Source organism: Sciurus carolinensis, chromosome 2, assembly GCF_902686445.1.
Source record: "Sciurus carolinensis chromosome 2, mSciCar1.2, whole genome shotgun sequence".
Taxonomy (NCBI): Eukaryota; Metazoa; Chordata; class Mammalia; order Rodentia; family Sciuridae; genus Sciurus; species Sciurus carolinensis.
This window is the reverse complement of record NC_062214.1, coordinates 30,325,323-30,345,594: the sequence shown is the minus strand read 5'-3', so window position 1 is coordinate 30,345,594 and position 20,272 is coordinate 30,325,323. Positions and strand designations below refer to the sequence as shown.

At 39.8% G+C, this 20,272-nt stretch overlaps 1 protein-coding gene and 2 non-coding genes across 8 annotated transcripts in view; 2 read left to right on the top strand and 1 right to left on the bottom strand.

Annotated features, from left to right (window-relative positions):
* Slc23a2 (solute carrier family 23 member 2) overlaps positions 1 to 20,272 on the top strand; it is a 107,379-nt gene that overhangs the window by 20,567 nt on the left and 66,540 nt on the right. For 2 of the 6 annotated variants that reach the window (XM_047541274.1, XM_047541276.1), the window contains exon 2: positions 1,665 to 1,773. The exons of 1 other annotated variant lie outside the window; for it this stretch is intronic. The gene's annotated coding sequence lies outside the window, so the exon portion shown is untranslated. Of the gene's footprint in view, positions 1 to 1,083; positions 1,256 to 1,664; positions 1,774 to 18,500; positions 18,599 to 20,272 lie in introns of those variants that run through there. 3 more of the 6 variants (XM_047541275.1, XM_047541280.1, XM_047541279.1) reach the window with 3 other exon arrangements.
* Positions 2,892 to 2,965, top strand: Trnaa-cgc (transfer RNA alanine (anticodon CGC)). The gene has a single exon. It is a non-coding gene; the product is annotated as a tRNA-Ala (tRNA).
* Trnaa-agc (transfer RNA alanine (anticodon AGC)) lies at positions 3,350 to 3,420 on the bottom strand. The gene has a single exon. It is a non-coding gene; the product is annotated as a tRNA-Ala (tRNA).

Sequence of the window (20,272 nt, the reverse complement as noted above, 5' to 3'; positions counted from 1 at the left end):
AGCCCTTACCTGTGTACACAAATATGTACTGTGTAATTATTCTTTTCAATAAAAGTGGGATCATACTATATATATTGTGCAATGTGCATTTTTCAAAGAACAGTATACATTATTACAGTTTATTTAGCTGAAAGTTAGCCTCTCCCCCCCCCCCCCGTGGTCAGTGAAAGACCAGTGTTTAGTTTCTGGGAGAAAATAAAAAAAAGAAAATACAGGCTCACTCTGGGCTCACTGAAGGCTGGACTGGTGTAAGTTTGTTGGCATTTGAATACTTACTTACCTCTGGGCCTCTGGGCCCAATGCCGACTCACCCAAGAACTAGTAGTAAGAGTTGAAAGATTCCCAGCACAGCTATTTTCCACTGAGAATCTGGCTAAACTGTTGGTTGCCTTGTGCATCTTTTTTCACTTGGGAGGACCGTACTCATGACTGGGGTAGCACCAGCTGTTCCTGAGACAGCCCACCGAGTGTGGCTCTGAGTTGTCTTTATTGTGTGAAATGTGTGTGCAGGTACAAGAGTGTATAAAACATGTTCGTTTAATGAATAATAAAAGGAACACCTGTGTACCCGCTGGGAACCCAGCTTCAGAAATAGAATGTTTTCAGCTTTTTGAGAAGCACTGTCCCAATGTATTAATGAGTCTATTTTCTTCTCATAAAGACAATACCTTGAGTTTCTATTTGCAGTGGCATTTAAGATGATGTAGAGCAGCAATTAAAGGTGAGGGCCCCCTTGTACTTCTGGTGGGCTCTAACTCCTACAGTTTGCCACTTTCTGTTTTAAGCCCATAAACTTGACCAGGAGGCTTTGAACCTGGGGTAGCTCCGAAGGGTTGTTGGGAAAATGAAATGATGCATATGTGACATGTAGCAGAATGCTTGGCTTTTAAACTAAAAAAGGTCTAAATTTCTTTTTCTTTTAAATCAAATCCCTGTGCTAGTGAATATGAAGTTTAAAAATTATCCATGATAAAAAGCCCAACTGAGTGCAAAGTTGTTTTTTATACAGGTGTCTAAAATACCATTCTTCAAAAATATTTTGTGTAATTGGAGAGTTGACTTTTTTTTTTTTTTTTTTTAAAGGAACCTAGAGTGCAGTTTGTGACCCAGGTCAGATTGGGCTGGTGCTTCAGAGACAGACTTTCTTTAAGAGTCAAGAAGTAATAGCTGAGTGCAGTGGTGCATACCTGTAATCTCAGTGACTAGGAGACCGAGGCAGGAGGATCCTAATTGCAAGACCAGCCTGAGCAACTTGGTGAGACCACTGGTATTTATGTAGATGTACATAAGTGAAAGAAAGACTGGCTTTATCTGGGTAACAGCATTGCAAGCAATTTTTTTCAAACATTTTATCTAGAGAATTTTCAAGCCTGGCATGGTGTCACATACCTGTCATCCAGCAACTCTGAAGGCAGAGGCAGGAGGATTGCAAGTACGAGGCCAGCCTCAGGAACTTATTGAGATCCTGTCTCAAAATTAAAAGGTCTGGGGATGTGGCTCAGTGGTAAAGTGCCCCTGGGTTCAAAATAGCAAAACAAGAGTGAAGAAGTAATAGGGTATGTTCTAGGACTGGACATGGTGAGTGAGTGTAGACTCCATTCATGCAGAGTGTCTCCTGGTTTATGATTACTTTTAATTTTAATTTGTCATTTGCTTTTCTCTAGCTTGGACTTGACTTCATCAACCAGGACTTCTCATGGGCCTTGAGCTTGGACATTGGCAGCACAAGGAAATGTAGCTCAGTGACTTGTAACGGGAAGAGCATATGGACAGGTCTGTACCACAGCATTTAGGTGGATCTAAAACACAATGCCCAGTTCTGTGTTTCATGATAGAATTATGCTAACAGCCCTTTATCATCAGAACCTTTTGTACTTGACCTCGCCCTTTGTACATGTCAGGAATGGTCTAAATGCATAACCTGGGAATAATGAATTGTTAGGTTAATGTTAATGATAAGGTAATGGACTTCTTTAGGCCAAATTCCATGTAAGTAGATTAAACTAGAAAATGAACAGGCACAGTCTTGCCACTTATATTAATTACAAGGTAGGAGGTAAATATTTTCATTTTTTTCCCCATGTTTTTTTTTTTTTTTGTCAGCAGACCTTTGTTGAGTGCCTACTGCAGTTGGGTCTTTGATCAGGGTCACACATGAGGACCCTGGAGTAAAGCAAGTTAATGTTCCTTCACACTTTTCCAGGCAATATGCAATTTAGTTAATGAGACTAAGCACATATACATTGCTAGGGAGCATTCTTCTTTTTTTCCTCTCTTTTCCTCTACCTCTCCCTTATCCCAAAACTCAGTGGACACTTTTGGTTATTTAAATTTTTTTCCCTCTTATAAACAATATTGCAATAACTTTCTTCTTGCTAAGATTGTTGGGTGCAGTGCATATAACTTAAAACTTTTAATAGATATTGCCGAATTGTCCTACACAAAAGCTACAAGAAATGACACTCCTATTGTTATTGGGTCTGATGCTTTATCTTGTCCTAATCGAATTTATTCAGCAGGGTGTGTAAAATGTTATGTCAAGGTTATTTTTATTTATTTACTTTTACATATAGTGAAACCCACTTTTTAGGTATACATCTATGAAAGCTTTCATTAGTACATAAAATGGATCATTTCCTTTTTTAGAAAGAACTTTATTATTACCTTCTAGTAAAAGAAGTCTATGTTTACTATTAAAAAGAAAAAAAGGAACAGAACCAAACTTGGTATATTCCAAAAATTAGGAAGAAAAAAAATATTCTTGTTCCTTCCACTATGAACATTTTTGTATATTTGTTTTCATTCTTTTTTTTTTTTTTTTTCCCCTTTGTGTCCTGGTTTTTTTTTTTTTTTTTTTTTTTTTTTTTTTCCTTAAGCCATTGTCATCGGGCTGGGGAGATAGCTCAGTTGGTAGAGTGTTTGCCTCGCAAGCACAAGGCCCTGGGTTCGATCCCCAGCACCGCAAAAAAACAAAACAAACAAACAAAAAAACAGAACAAACAAACAAACAAAAAAAAAGCCATTGTCATCAAAGTACCTATGTTACATTCTTTAAAACATTTATTAATGATGATGGATGTGAGAGCAAGAGTTTTGTCTAGGGATACCTGCAAATTAAATGGTTTCCAACTCTCAGAGTTTCAGTTACCACCTTTAGATTTCAAAGCTCTTTCCTTGCTGCTGTTTTATAGAGCTCTTTTCACTATATCTGGGGATCTTTGGTGGGCACTTATCAGGTGTCCTCCTTACCCACTTGGATTCAGCACGTCCATACTCTTTTTTGATTTGCCTCATCATGCCCATTTCATTACTTTTTCTGTTCCTAGGGGTTTTGGTTGGCTGGTTATTTTGGTGGTGCTGGGGATTGAACCCAGGGCCTCAAGCATGCTAGGCAAGCACTCTACCACTGAGCTACACCCCAGACCTTACATACTTCTGGAGGGGGCATCTTTGTTCTTTTCTTTGACACCAGATCTTTACCTGTTTCTTTGAAATTCATCCATTTTTTTGTCTTTTCCATTGTCTTCGTTGTCATGGTCCTTAGATAATTGGCCTTCAGTGTCCCTGAATTCGGCCTCTGTGAATTTAACCAACAGCAGATTGAATCACTGCATCTGTACTATGTACAGACTTTTTTTCTTGTCCTCATTCCCTAAACAGTACAGTGTAACTGTTCACATAGCATTTACATTGTGTTAGGTATGATAAGTATCTAGAAATGATTTAAAATACTCAGGATCCATATGTGTATGTTGCATGCAAGCACCATGTCATTTATATAGGACCTCGAACATCCAAGAATTTTTAGTATTGGGAAGAGTGGGCTGGAACCAGTCCCCAGCAGATATCCAGTGACAGCTGTCCTTGGGTTAGTTTAACCCAGTACCCTCTTTTGTGTGTGGTGCTAGGGTTGGAACCCAGGGCCTTGCACATGTTATGAAGCTCTGTACCATGGAACTCTACACCCAGCCCTTTTCATTTTCCATTTTTAGTCAAGGTCTCACCACGTTTGCCAGGACTGGTCTTGAACTTTAAATCCTCTTGCCTTAACTTCACTAGTCACTGGGGCGGCTGGTGTGCACCACTGTGCCTCTTGATCTTCCATCTTGAGGTGATCTTGCAGTGAACTTTCTGCTCTCATCACCTGCCCTGAAGCTCATGTTTCCTAAAGCTGTGCTGCATTTAGTCTGAATTTTGATTCTCCTTTGATCTTTTGAAAAAATGTATAGAGGGAGCGATTTTGAAGAAATAAGTGAGGACTTCTTGTCAAAGTGGAGAAATTTTCTCCTCCACTTCACCCTGTGTGCCATAGTAAGGCTGGTGTTTTCTGTTTTTGGCAACTCATTATATATCTGCCTTTCTTTGGATCTCCCTGTAAGGCTCTGACTGTCTTGCAACACTGACCTCAAGTCCCACTTCTCAAAGCCATTTCTGATGATTTCAAGCCTGGAGTTCTGTTTTCCTGAGCTTTCATGAGCAACTCTGTGGTTACTATATGTTTCTTCTGTTATTTACCCATTGTTCCTATGTGTTCAGTTGGCAGGCAAATTGCTTCCAGTGTGTCCATTTCCATCTTAGACCATTGTCTGAGTCAGGAAACTAGTCAAACTGTTGGTTTCATTCCATTTGCTTTCAGATTGTCAGTACAGATCCTAAACTATCTTTTTAAACTGAGAAAAGAGAAGACCTTTCATCTTTTTCATCAAGAACACACAGGTGTCAGTTTGGTACCTGGCTTTTATAGCTGAGAACACCTGTTCTACTTAGTGCCCAGAGCCTGATCCAGGTGCATTTTAGAAGTTGCTACAACTATCACAGATGTAGAGGGAATTGGATATAAGCTCAGTCAAAAGCTTTGAGCAGTAAGGAAAAAAATTCTCATTTTATTGGTGCCTAATTTCCTAGAGGCCTCCCTGGTAATTCTGGTGTTCTTGGTTTATAGACTCTGTGCTGTTGACTTCACTGTCTTACTTTCTCATTACTAAACATGTTATATAAAAATGTCATATTGTTTATGGTGTGATTCATAGCAACAAGAGAATTAAATATTTACTGGATAAATTGGGCAGTTTCAAAAACCTCTGTAAACACTGGTGGTGATTATAGAGCTTACATAAGAAGGAAGAAAAGAAGATGGAATGGTTGTGTAACGGTTACCATGAAAGAGATTCCAAGTAGATTAGAATACTCTGACTTTTTCAATTGGATTTTTTTTTTAAATCGGCAAGTTAGTGTTGGATTAAGACCAACTGGTTATAAGTTGTCTAAGTCATTTGCTGCCTTTCTGTGTGGTATGGAAAAATGTCACCAATAAATTGTTCCATTCTAATGATAATCCTTTTTAAATACAGGTATTATTTTATTTTGAGTTTGTCATTACAAACTGGAACCTACAATTTGGTAGTTATAAAGCCTTTCTGGATTTGAGCAGTGTTTACCTTGTGTGCTCTGTTTTATTTAGATTTCTTATGCTAGTTTTGGTCTTCCAGCAAAGAGCCCCTGAGTCTAGCTCTTTTGACCTTTCAGCTTATGCTTGTTGTTGGCACATGGCTTTCTGCTTCAGCCTCGCTCATGTCTGGCTCCTTCCTTCTTTCTCCCAGTTCTGCATATGTGAAAATTTAGGTCACAGCAGCTGTTCTCTTCCATGCAGGTTGCAGAGCTAATTGTGTAGAATATCAATTATAGGATTTGTTTCAGTGTTTGGGCCAAGATACATGGCCATGTCACTGTGTGTGTCTGTGTGTGTGTGTGTGTGTGTGTGTGTGTGAGAGAGAGAGAGAGAGAGAGAGAGAGAGAGAGAGAAATCAAGTTATCAGAAGTTCTCATGCTCAGCATGATGACCGTGGTTGTGTGCTCTGAAGTGGCATTTTCTTTTCCCATTTCTTGAATCCACTTTCTTGAGGCCAGTGCACTGTCCTATACGATTATAATAGGAGTCACACAGGTAATTTTTTAGGAGTTATATTAAATAAAATAAAAAGAAACAGATGAAATTTATTATAGTAGCTAATGTGCACCAGGAAATCTACCACTCAGTAATGTTTTTAACTTCTAGGCTGTGGGATTTGGGAATATTTTATAATATAGGCCACTCTGTTTCAGGAACTGCGGAATAAGGCATACTCATAGACAAGTGATGCCCCCACATCTTCTCTTTCCTCATATTTTTCCTTTCAATTTTAGAAATTTTTATATTTCCTGGAAAAAAACTTCTGAACTGGTACAACAGGTGAATTGAATCCCCTCCACCCTGGCTTGAGAACAAATTTTTTTAACATATTTTAAGTTAACATATGTTTAGCAGTTTTTTTAAACCCAAGTATCACAAATATGTTCCATAGCTTTTAGTTTTAGACAAGTTGAAGTTTAGGGTTTCAGTATTATCTTTAGGCAATGCTTTTCATAATTTTAAAAATTGTTTTTCATAATTTTGAAAATTATGAAAGTGATTCATACACATTGTAGAAAAACAAGAACATAGGAAAAGAATATCATCTGGAGATAATCACTTTCCATTTTGGTGTTTCTCCCTTTTCTTTGTTATTAGAGATAGAACCCAGGGGTGGTTTACCACTGAGCTGCATCTCCAGCCTTTTATTTTTTTGTTTTGAGATAGGGTCTTGCTAAGTTCCTGAGGCTGGCCTCGAACTTGGAATCTTCCTGTCTCAGCCTCCTGAGTCACTGGGACTCAGGGTGTACACTACCATGGCCAGCTGTTTCCCCCTTTTCTGCATGTATATATGTCCATTCATTGCAATGGGTGTTACCACTTGCCTTTTGCCTTTCTCAGGGATACCCTCAACGCATTGCCATGTCAAAGTACTGATCTTAACAGTATTTTAATCCCCATGATATTCTTTTTGAGAATACAGGGACTGGAGATATGGTTCAGTGGTAGTGTTTGCCTAGCATGTGCAAGGACCTGAGTTCAATCCCCAGCACTGCAAAAAGGAAAAAGAAAAAAGAAAAAAATTGAGACAATAATGTTTTCCCTTTTGGTTTTGGATTATTCTAAGCAGTACTTTAGCAGACACTCTCATAATGAAAAATTTGAACCTGATTTAATTAGTTTATTAGGATAAATTGCTTCAAGAGTGAAATTGCTGAGTCAGAGCCTATGTATATTTTTCGAGCTTTTGATTGACGATGTTAAGTGACCTCCTAGGAACATTTTGCCCATTATTACTTCCATTTCATGTGCTTCTCTGCTAAAGGAACATTAAAAATAATTTGGTAATTTTATAATTTGAGTGAATGATAAGGGGTACAATTTAATTTTGTGCTCTTTTTATGATTTTTCACATTTTTCTTATAGGAAAGCTCACACCTGATCATATTCCCATCAGCAATAGAGTGAGAGTCTCATTAAACTAAAAAATGAGTCTCGACAGTCTTGGCAGTTCTTGGATCCAAGCAGATTACTTCTAAGGCTGTGTAACTGAGGTGCCCTGAGGCCAGTGTGCCACAGAGCCTGCATTCTTGACTTTGTGACTTGCCCAACACACTTTTAGGTATTCCTTTACAAAGTATTATTTTTTGCTAGCCACAACTTAGGAACCATAGATTCAGAAAATGTGAATTCCTCACTTCATGAACTCAAGAATATAGATCTGGATAAGGAAGGATAGTGGGTGTGAATGGTGGTCATTGCTTTGAGGGAACACCAAAGGGTATAGTGTGTGATGTGGATTTTGAGGAGCCTGAAAAGGATTTGCTACGCTTTGATATTAACTATGACTAGGAATTCAGGGGTCACAGTGATGCCAGGTGGAGAGAACAGCAGACCAGTCTTCCAACCTCAGTTCACCCACGCTTGTCAGTTTTGAAGACTGCACCCGTCTTCTGTGAAACCTTCCTTTAGATTTTTCACTGTCATTTGCCCACTTCCTGGCCATATTTTATCCTCCTCGAATGTTGACTCCTGGCTTGTCACTTTCTTTCTGCTGAGTCTTCCAGCCTGAGTTGTAGGTTCATGTAGCCTCTGGACCTCTGTGTCCCTTCACTTTCTCTTTCATAGGAAGCTTCACATCCAGTTCAGCTCTGCTCCCCTGGGCCTTGTCATCTCCCAGATGACTCCTTGGAGATTTCAAGTTGAGAGAGTCCTTTCTGCACCCCTCGTGTCCTTTGTACCTCTCATTCCTCTCCTCCAGCAGTCCTGTTCCTCATGCCCTTTGGTGCTCTCTAGCTTTACCTTCCTGGCCCCTCTTGCCTGCTGTTGGCTCTGTAGGTAGTCACGGGACAGTTATTTTAGCAGCTTTGTACTTTGTTTACTCTGAGCTACCCTTGGGATTGTCAAGCTTCCTCAGTGATTCAGTTCTGCTTAATTTTTTTGGTCGGTTTTTTTTTTGTTGTTGTTATTTGTTGTTGGTTGAACTCAGCTGGAAAGAAGCCAGGTAACAAAGCAGCTTTCTCTGTTAGTAATTTGAGTTTTAGGCTCAAATGGACCTTGAATTTTGTCCTTATCTTCTGGTCAGATCCTTTTACTTATCCTTTTCCTTCCTCCACAGCCTCTTCTGTCCAGTTCCATACTTAGCCTCCTTAGACTCAACTGTGACCTCCACTTCTTAGTTCATTAAGAAAACAAACCATCTGATAAGTGCTCCCCCAACTCCCTGCCCTCCTGCCTCCTGGTATGTTGACTGATGGTGGCTCTCTATCTGTGCACATCTCTACCCACTCTGATCCATGGAGGATGAGGCAGTCACCGAAGAGGGTCTGTTGTAACAGATTCTGAACATTTTCCTACATAGGTAACGTGGAGCTGCTATCGCTGCTGTGGCACAGTGAGAACTTCTGGTCTCTGGCTTTTGGGGAAATGTCTGTGATTTCATGGACGATGGGATTTTAGAAGTGGTATGACCCTTGGAAGTGGGAGGTTAAGTCTCACTGCCCAGATGGTAGGGCTTCTTCACAGCAGTCAGGACCAGAATCCCCTGTCTTCAGTGGTATTTCCTAATCTTAGTAAGAATACTTTAGAGGACCCCCCCCGAAAGTGGGATTAGAAGTGAAGAGGGCATTGAATTTATTAAAATAATAGGTAAAGGATATAAATAGATAAAGGAATAAAATTCAAAAGGCTGTGTGAAACAGGCATATTAGATCTCCCTTCTATGTGATTCCAGTTCCCTTTACTGGAGGCAGCTACTTCATTGGTTTTTGTGGATCCTTCTAGAGATAACCTTTCTCTGAGACAAAGTCTCAGTATGTTGCTGAGATTGGCCTTGAATTTAGGATCCTCCTACCTCAGCCTCCTGAGTAGCTGGGATTACAGGTGAGTTGCTACCATGTGTCATTGTAGAGATAGTCTTCAGAAGTTTTTGTTTATTTCTAATTGTGAAATTTACAAATATAAAGAAAATGAAAAAATGAACACTTGGGCCAAGTACCCAGATCTAATATTAGTCAAAGCATGTTGTCATTTTTGCTTCAGTTTTTTTCTTTTTAAAGAAAATAAAGCATTTCAGGTACCCTTTTGGTAACTTGGTTAATCCTATCCCCTCCCTTTCTTCTCAGAGGTAACTTTGCAGTTCATGTTTTTCCTTCTGTGATACATGTTTACACATCTATAAACCAATGTACCATAAATAAAAGACCTCACGGGGTGTATGTTCTGCAGTCTACTTAATCACTATGGAGTATGAGTGATGGTTTTCAAGTCATGTTGGCCTAAGCGACTAGAGGTCATATACTATAACTGCTCACTTTATTCCATTGCTTAAATATGTCATAACTTCCGGATTGTCCTGCTGCAGCCTTAGTTGTGTTATTAAGAACAGCAGTGTGATGAACGTGATGACTGACCTTACCTGGGGGAGTGTCTGCGGGGCAGAACGTGTTGAGGCATGGCCTTGCTGGAGCATGGCGCACCCCTCTTCAGCCTACTGTGTGTTACCAAATTCTTCTCCCAGGTGTTTGAACCAGTTTAAATTTCCAGCAACAAACGGGGAGAATTCCTGTTTGCCCACAGCCTTGCCAACACTTGGTATCATTAAACTTACTCTGGCCTTATCTGATGGGTATGAAATACATACATATATATGGTACCAGGAATTGAACCCGGGTCACTTACCCACTGAGCCACATCCCAAGCCCATTTTATTTTATTTTTTTATTTTGAGATAGGGTCTCACTAAGTTGCTTGGGGTTGTGCCAAGTTGCTGAGGCTGGCTTTGAATTTGGCAGTCCTCCTGCTCCATCCTCCCCAGCTACTGGGATTACAGGTGTGCACCACCAGGCTTGGCTGTATGCTGTTTTAATAGGGATGTGCAAGGGTTTGTCCATGCATAGACTGAAGGTGTATATCACTTCCTGGTGTTGGCTGTTATAAATAGAGCCACGATAAATGTTTACGTATAGGATTTCATTTCACCAGGTAGATCCCCAGAAGTTGTATTGCTAGACCTTAGGATAAAGGTCTATTTAATTTGGTGAGAAATGACCAGTTTTCCAAAGTAATTGCACCATTTTTACACACATACCAGGAATGACTGAAAGTCTGTTACTTTCTGTCCTTGTCAGCACTTGGTATTGTGTTGGCTGTTTTTCTTTGTGTTATATAATTCCTTTAATTCAAAGAATTAAGTTTTAAGATCAGATTATATTTTTTAAATGATTTAAGGTAACTGATTTTTGCTTTTCTTGCTCTAGAACGATCTTTTCTTCTGCTCAAAATCAGAGCATTGTGTTAGGGTAACCAAATAATGATAAAGATGCATCTTAGTATAGCTTAATATTTGTAGGTTAGAAGATGTGATAAATGTATTTTTATTCTGAGAGTAATTTCATTAAATTATTAAGTCTTTGATTCACTGGTTGTACTTTTTGGTATTTCTGGAAAATATGGATTAAAACTTTTGCAGTGAAGTGTGGTAAGTCTTCATTTTAATGACACCATCCACCTACTTGTATGATTTTTTTTTTTTCCCCCTCTTCTCCAGGCTTTGAGTCAGATTAATTTGAGGATGCTTGTTCCATTACTAAAAACAGAAGTGTGAAACCCACAAATGTGTGGTAACACCCTTCTTTTGCAGAGCGAGACATTTTTTGCCCACTGGTTAATGATTTTGCTGTGATTACCCCCCCACATGTGGTCTAGAGAGGAGTTCTGGACTCCTAGTGCAGTGCTGTTTCTTTACTACACTCGTTGAGGCTTCTGGTGGGTGCTAGAAGGAGCCTCAAGTGCAAAGGAGGCAGTCTTGACGGTGCATTGACAAAGTCGAGTGAACTTTGGTTTCACCTCATTGCCAGAATTCTGATGGGTGCTTGTTAGCACACATTCCGAGTCATGCCTGGAGATTCTGGATGAGTGGCTAACCTTTAAATGTCTGCCAAAGAGGCCAGTTTAATAAATCTGATAGCCAAGGGGAACAATGAATTTATTCATCTCACACAGACACTTACCTTATCATGAACTTTGTTTGGTCCTTCTGAAGGAAAATAACTTCAACCCCACCACTCCTTCCCCAGGTTTGAATATGTACTGATCTGTTTCCTTTTGAAAATTTGGTAACTTGTGTCATTCCAAATATTATTGTCTTTCCAGTGCTTTCTTCAGATTTTTTTCTCTATGTGGTTTTGTCAGATTTTTTTTTTTTTTTTTTTTTTGTGGTGCTGGGGATTGAACCCGGGGCCTTGTTCATGTAAGGCAGTACTCTACCACTGAGCTATATCCCCAGCCCCAGATTCATTTTTGAAATGTGCACATTATAGGTTACTTAAATATAAAATCTTTTTGCTTTTGTTTTTGAATTTTTGGGTTTCTTTTTCTGTTATCCTCGCGCACGTGTGCATGTGTGTTCATGTTTAGTGCTGGGAGATGGAATCCAGGGCTTCATGCATGGAGGATAATCCCTGTAGTGTGGAGCTAAATCTCCAACCAGAATTCTTCATTTTAAAAATGTGCATCTGTGTGTGTGTGTGTGTTTTGGCTGTAGTTCTGGCTGCTCTAATGTATCCAAATAATGAAAAGAAACCCGTTTAACAAGTCTGACAGAAGCTTCTTTCTCACATAATCTGCCCCTTTTTTCTTAATCTTGAGAGAATCAGTTCTTTAACATGGTCTAATATTTGTTTCCTACAGCAGGGGGAAGAGAAACGCAGGAAGGGGAGGGCATGATGATTCTGCTCATGCTCCACTGGGCAAAGCTGGCTACATCTATCCGCAAGGGAAGCTGGGAAATGTTGCCTTATTTGGTTCTGTTCTGTACTTAAAAATCAAGTGTTTATTAGTTGAATTATTGAGAGAGAATGGCTCATCTCTTGTTAATGAAACATAGAAGTGTCCACATGAGTAGAAAATCAATAATCAGAAATAATTTGGGTTTGAAATAAAAATGTGTTTTAATTCTACTTTTCTGTATGTTTGAAATTTTCCAAAATAGATTTTCTTAAAAAATTTTCTTAGGATTTACCTTTGCCACATGCCAAGTTGATCTTTTAACACTAGAGGGTGCTGTTGGTTAATGCACTTGATTCTTTTGAACAGCTGTCCCCCTTATTGATTACAGCATCAGAGTAGTTTTTGTCCAGTTGGTAACCCTAAGTAACTTTTTTTGGGGGAGGCACCGGGGAATGAACTCCGGGCACTTGACCACTGAACCACATTCCCAGCCCAATTTTGTATTTTATTTAGAGACAGGGTCTCACTGAGTTGCTTAGTGCCTCACTGTTGCTGAGGCTGGCTTTGAATTCAAGATCCTCCTGCCTTAGCCTCCTGATCCCCTGGGATTACAGGCGTCTACCACCATGCCTAGCTCTAAATATCCTTTTGTTTTACTCTTTTTTTTTTTTTTTTTAATAATAGTAGGGGCAATGAAGTGTCAATATGTAAAATTCGTTTGGACAGGTACAAGCAGGTAATCACCATAAGTGAAAGGCCCCCCCCCGAAACATATTTAGAGATTATTATTAAATAGGAAACATAAATCAGAGATTACATTAATAAAATTAGATATTTCAAATGCGCAGGTATTTCTGAAGAATTAAATTATTTTTTCCTATATTTGTCCAAGTTTAGTCTTTTACTTACTTTGCATTCTTTTCTGTTCTGAACTTATTTACCCTACATAGGTGCTTAGAATTGAACTGCTCATTTTGCTTCCTGGTACAATGGGAGGAATGTAACTAGAATTTAGAAAACACAGATGAACCCAAAAAACATCTAGCCAGGTGTAGTGGTGCATGCCTGTAATTCCAGCAACTCAGGAGTCTGAGGCAGGAGGATTGCAAGTTTGAGGAGTTTGAGGCCAGCTTCAGCAATTTAGCAAGGTTCTATGCAACTTAGTAAGACCCTGTCTCAAAATAAAAAATAAAAACGGCCTGGGGATGTGTCTCAGTGGTGAAGCACCCTTGGGTTAAATCGCCAGTACCAAAAGAAACACACCTGTAGTCCCACTTTGTAGAGATTGCCATGTAAACTACATGGGATGCAGCCATCTGTTTCCTTAGCACAACTGCACATGTGCACACTCAATTCTTTAAAAAAGGTGAGATCATGTGAGTTCATGTAATATTTTTTGTATGTTTTCTATAACTTTTTGCTTTTCTGAAGTATCTCATTCTGATACTGCTTTTTTAAAAAAAAAACTTGTTTTCTGGGGCTGAGAATATAGCTTAGTGGCAGAGTACTTCCCTATCATGCGCAAGGCCCTGGGTTCAATTCCCAGCATGGCAAACAAAAACCACTTCATTTTCTGTGTAGACAGACCAACTACCTGAAAATAATTCTTCTGCATTCTCTTTTTCATTAATTGAGCTTTCAAATCTTTTTCTTACTGTATCTGTATTGGTTAGAACTTCCAGAACAGTCTTCTCTGATAAGGACCATCAAACTCCTTTCCTTTTCTGGCTTTAATAGTCACCCCTGAGGGTTTTTCAGGGCAAGTTTTTCATTGCTTTTGATATGACATGGGTATTTTTTTTTTTTTTTTTTACTTTTTTTTCTTTGTGTCTTATATGCAGTTATTGACAGTTTTATCAGGTACCTTTTTAGGTTTCTGTTGGTCCTACTATTTTTCCTCCTCCTGTCTTTTGGTGTGGGTAGTAGTACATACTAGCCTTTTCCATTTTCTTGGTTCTTGTTCAGTTTTCTATCAGGATTCTATTAGTCTGTCACATCCTTTTCTGGTGCTTTGGAGCTGTCTGAGTAGCATGAAGTGACTCTGTGTTGGCGTTTCGTACTTGCCTGGGAAACTCCTGGGTGCCTGGTTGAGTGGATGATCCTTGTCTGCTCTGTCCTTGGGAGGCTTGTCCAAGAGCCTACTTGAATTTATTTATCATATTTATCAAGTATTTTGCTTATTTTCTACAGTGGTCCTCTTTACCCCTTTTTACTTTCTGTAGGGTATTTCATTTCTTATTTTTTCATGTTTCATCGTACAAATACTTTTGTAATTTCAATTTTGTCTTTGATTCAGTGATTATTCAGGAGAAAGGTTAAATTTTGAAAATGTTAGAGAATCTTGATAATTTAGTCTTTAGTCTCTTTTTGGCACTGTAGTAAGACAAATATATCTTTATTGTGGGATTTGAAATTTTCCTTGGGCATTTTCACAATTTTTCTTTACCATTGTAAATGAAACTATTTTCTGTGGGGTGCAACATTTGCTACCCATTATGTTAGCTTTATTTATTGTACTGGTTAGATTTTCTAATCAATACTGCAAGATAAACAAGAAAAGGGAGTCTGTGTTAAGTGTTTCCTCATCTTCTTGGAAATGGCTAAATTTGTTAAGTCTTTGTTGTTCTGGATTTTTAACAATATGGGCTTTATTTTAGTGAATGTTCAGAACATAAAATTGACACCATAATTGTAAATTTTATACTTTAGGAATGTAAAATGATCCTCTGACCCATTTAATACTTTCTGACATGAATCCCACTGTGTCTGACTTTTTTCTTTGCAGTGCTGAGAACTGAACCTAGGACATTGAGCATGCCACATGAGTGCTTGACCATTGAGCTACAGCCCTGGCCTATGTTTGACATTTAAAAACTAAAAGGCAGCATTAATTTTTTTTTTTTTTAACTTTATTGAAGTTCTGTCTTTGAGTATTGGCATTTATTTTTTTACAAGATCTATGAGTATTTTTAAAAAATTTTTTAGATGTTCATGGGATATTTATTTTATTCATTTATTTTTATGAGTGCTGAGAATTGAACCTAGTGCCTAACACATGCTAGGCAAGTGCTCTACCACTGAGCCACAATTCCAGCCCCCTAAGAATATTTTTAATTAAGTGAATTTAACTTATTTATAGGTTTAGTTTGTGTTTTAGTCTGTGTTCTGTTTCAGATTCTAATAAAGGTTTCCTTGGACTGGTGATACTTCATGGTAGAACACTTGCCTGATATACCTGAGGCCCTGAGTTCAATCCCTAGCATCCTCCCTCCACCCTCTTCCCAAAATAGTGATTTCTTTCAAAACAAAAAATATTATATTTCTGCATCTGTAGTTGTCATATTTAGAGCCCTGTCTCTTTGGGAGAAGGATTTAGACTCTTCTTACTCCCAATATTGGCCTGATTTGTATTGCTATAAAAAAATACCTAATGCTGTGTACTTATGAAGTACTTTATAAAGAAATCCAAGAGCATGGTATCATTGTTCTTATAAGTGGACTTAGGCTGCATCACAACATAATGGAAAAATGGAAAGGGAACCAGCTATAGGCAAGAGGGGCCAAGTACCTGGTCTTTTTTGGGTGGGGGTGGAGGGGATGCAGTCTTGCTATGTTGCCCAGGCTGCTTTTGAAATTTTGGGTTCAAGTGATCCTCCTACCTCAGCCTCCAGAGTGACTGGTCTACAGGCATGTGCCCCTGGGTCCAACTCTATGTCCTGCCATATCAAATTGTCACGGACAATCTTGGCACTAAGTCCTGGTACAGTGCCAGTACAGTCATGCAGTACTTAACGAAGGGAGACACTTGCTGAAATGTCATTGTATGAACATCATAGAGTGTACTTACACAAACCTAGGCACACCTAGGCTTTCTGGTATAGTCACCATCATATATGCAGTCTGTTGCTGAACAAAACACCCGTACACAGCGTACAGCTCTAAGACAGCCAAACATTTTATCCTCCTTGGATGCATCTGACGTTTTCATCCCTGTGGTTAAACCATTTTGGCAGGACACGTCCGAGTGTAGATTTCTCCTCTATAATTTTGTGTGATCATGGGCTGTCCTTGTCATCTCTACACTGAGATTTTTCTTGATAACAGCAATTTTTTAATTCATTATCTTTAATATCATCTAAGTCTGTTCCATTTCTTTTGTTGTGCTACCAAGCTACATTCCCCAGCCCGTTCTTTTTCTTTTCCAGTACTGGGGATTGAACCCAGGACTTCATGCATGCTAGGGTAACTATCATTGAGCTAGTCCTCAACCCTTTTAGAAGATTTACTGAGATACGTTTTCACATGTCATAATAATTCACCATTTTATAGTTCATTCAGTGACTTTAAGTATATTCACACAGCTCTGTGACCCCCATCACCACAGCCTAATTTTAGAGCATTTTCCTTATCCCACAAGGAAACCCCAGATCCATTCATAGTCATTCCCCTGCCACCCCAGCCCCAGGCAGCCCTTTCTGTGCTTCCTTTCTCTGTAGATTTGCCTATTTTGGACATTTCACATATGTGGACTTGCACTGCATGACTGGTTTCTTTGTCCAGTCCCTTAGGTCCAGCTGGGAAATGCTGATTGTTCATGTCCTGATTTTGCCCTTTGCCTCCTCCGCTCTCTTTTCTGAGCTGTGTTTGCCTTTCTGTACTTTTTCTTTTCTCAGTTTCTCAAGCTCGTCTTCCACTTCTGTTTTAACTTTCTGCTCTTTCACTTCTCTTGTTTGCTGCTCAGTTGAATTCTTCCCCATCCCAGCTTGTTGTCTTGTGCTCACTTCATGTTCTTCATGTAATTGTCTGATTCTTTTCCTTTTATTTTTGTTTTTTTAATTTTTGGTACTGGGATTGATCTCAGAGGAGCCACATTCCCTGGCCTTTTATTTTTTTAATTTTGAGGCAGGTCCTTGCTAAATTGCTGAGGCTGGCCTTGAACTTGGAATCCTCCTGCCTCAGCCTCCTGAGTCACTGGGATGTGCCACAGGCATGTTCCACTGTGCCTGACTCTTTTTTGTTTTGAGACAGAGTCTCACTGAGTTGCCCAGGCTGGCCTGGAACTTGTGATCGTCCTGCTTCAGCCTCCCAGGTAGCTGTGATGAAAGGCATGCACCAACATGCTTGGCTTGATTTATTTTTTTTTCTTTAAATAAATAAATAACACCTTTAAAAAAGATTTTACAGATTATGTCTTTTCCCACCTGTTTTTTTTTTTTTTTTTTTTTTTTTTTTTTTCTCTCTTCGCTCCTGCAGTACATCCTTTCTGGGGTAGGAATTGTCATGGAGTATCCTAACTACAGTTCTTGGCTTCTTGGGCATGTCGGGCAATCACGTGGAAAGCTGTGTTCTGGGCACTTGTGATGGTCAGTGTCCTCCTGGTAGCTTTGGCTCTGTCTTTTCCCCAGTTTCTGGTATGGCTTCTCTCATCATGTGGTGTCTTCCTCTTCAGTGCTTACTGCCTCAAAATTTTCATGAATGAGCAGCACTTCTAAAACTTTTCTGCTGGAGTTTTCTTGGTTCCTTTTCTACCTTTATCCCAGTCACCTCCTCTTCCAAGACATGCTTTATTTACTACTGGTAGATGTTCCTCCTGGCTGGCCCTCTGCCTTCTGAGTCTCATGGTCCCTGTCGGATGTGTGAAGTTCAGTCTGGAGTAGGGGAGATGGAGGCAGGAGTTTGTGTATCTAAAGGGCAGAGGGTGTCCTCTGCTCTGGCTCTGGTAGGCCTGGGGCTAGGGCTAGGAAGGGTAGTCTGACTTCAGGTGTGGCTCTTTCCTGGTACTGATTGTCAGTGTATCTCTGCTTCTTTGGTGCCTTCACAGGTGCGTCCACTGTTCAGTGGGACCTGTGCAGACATGAGATGGCACATGGACCCCGGGCTCCAGTGGTCAGCCCTTCGGTATTACAGTTTTGTTGGCTTTGCCAGCCATTTGATGAATGGATCCTACCATGAGATCTCTGAAATTCTTTTAGTTTTGAACACAATTGATGTTGGATGCCTGATTAGGGAAATGAAAAAATACTAGGGAGTAAAAGTAATTCCCCTTTTCACCGAGCTGGCAGCAGTGTGGGTAGACTTGTTCATCTGAGCCGTAGGGTTTGGAAAGATAGGTTTTAATTTCCCTTCTTTGTGAGGGTTTGAGAAGTGTAATCCCAGTAGCTGCTGGGGTTCTACAATAGAATATCCAGACTGCCAAGTTGAAACCTGCCGCAGATTGATGTTGAGACCGTAATAGAGGCCTGCAGTAACCGTTTGTAACCAGGCGGTGGCTGTTGTGTAACACAAATGGCATTTATAATGAGGGTGGTGCAGTTACACAATTCGGGCCAGCCCGCGTGGGTTATAAAAGCCAAAATTGCTTCAGCACCTGAAACTGTCTCATACTGAGCACCAGGACAGTCACAGCATTGCACAGGCGTGGTGGGTGGGGCACTGGTTAAAGGACATTTGTTGTGGACAGGGTAAGGTTTCACTCTGAAGGTAAGACCGTTTCTTGGTATAGAAGCTCTGCTTTGTGGTGGGGGTCGGTGAGTTTTGTGGCTGCATGGATTGATTCGTGTGTGTGTGTGTCTGAATGTGTCTGTGTTTCCACAAGTGTGTCTGTTTCTGTGTATGCATCTGCATGTGTTCATATCTGAACATGTGTGGGATTTTTCTACATATACATCTCTCTGCCTGTGCGTGCATCTCTGTGTGTGTGACTGTAGATGGGCAAGGAGCCTCTGGTTCAAGTTTGCCCAGCTCGTTTACTGGAAAATCTGTGAAGCCTTTCTCAGTGCTCTCAGACATTATTTAAATATTAATAGTTGAATATTAACATTTATGCAACTCTAGGAAGTCAGCTTCCTTTATTAAATATGTGAAAAAGAGTAACAATAAAATCCCTATTTGTAGCAGTTACATGTCAGATTGCATGTTTTTCAGCTGCCTATTTGCTTTATTTTCTTAATCCAGTCTTGGGACTGCCAAAGCTCTGTGTTTTTTTTATGTTTTACTGTATATAAAATTTAGGAATTTGATGGAAAGTAGGTGCAAAAGCAAAAAGGAGTATATAGTTTTTATTTTGTCTTATTGTCCACCAGAAGGAATATAAATGAAACAGATTTCATGGAGAGATGGGGGTCTCATATATAGCTGAGTGCATATATTTTTTTAATCCTTTTTAAGGTTTTTGCATAGTGAGAATGCTAGATTTAGCTGGGTGTGGAGGTGCATGCCTGTAATCTCAGCTACTTGGGAGAATGAGATAGGAGGATCGCATCAAGGCCAGCCTGGATAATTTAGCCAGACCCTGCCTCAAAATAAAAACGACTGACTGGGGATGTGGCTCAGTGTGCCCCTGGGTTCAATCCTTAGCACATCCCTCACCACCCATGCCCCCAAAAAAGAAGGTATTCTCAAATACCAGAGAAAAGCCACATGTCTCTGTGGCATGCAGTCCTAGGTGATTGCTTTATCAGTATTTAGTGGGTATATTTTTTATGAATTTCTTAGGAGGAGCATGTTCCTTTGCAGAGGAAAAAAAAAGTGTGACATACAGGCATGAATTGTTTAAAGGATTAGGGGAAAGTCTTGCTATTTTTGTCACCATGTGCTTGGTGTTAACCTGGGGAAGTTACTATGACCCAGCCCAGGTAATTGCAATGCAGTTTAGCAAACCCACAGTTCAGCCCTCATTCATCAGAGAGGTGAAATTTCAAAACTATCTTTCCTGGTCTCAGGGAAAGCAGGGAGCAGAGGTAGCTCTTGGTAAATGGCACTAGGGGGCAGCAAGAGTGGGTGGGCAGGAAAAGGATGCTGAAGAAATGATTGCAAATGGAATGAGGAGCAGGTGATTGAGAGAATTATGAAAATATGTCAGAGTCCAGCCAGACTGAGCCAGTATAATGAATAATTAGGAAATAGGGGGAAAATGGAACAAGGTCTCTGCAGGTGAGAGAAGGAAATTTGGTTTTGGCACTTGAGGCCAAAAGAAGGTATGAAAACATGCGGAAGTAGAATGGCATGGACCTAAGAATAATTCAGAGGGAGAGCTGGTAAGTACTGAGCTTGAGGCAAGGGGGTGGATCTTTGTTTGAAATGCTTCTCCCACTGGAAAGTGTGAGTTTAAATTCAGCTGGAGGTGACCTAGAGTTCTCCTGAGACTTCCTTCAA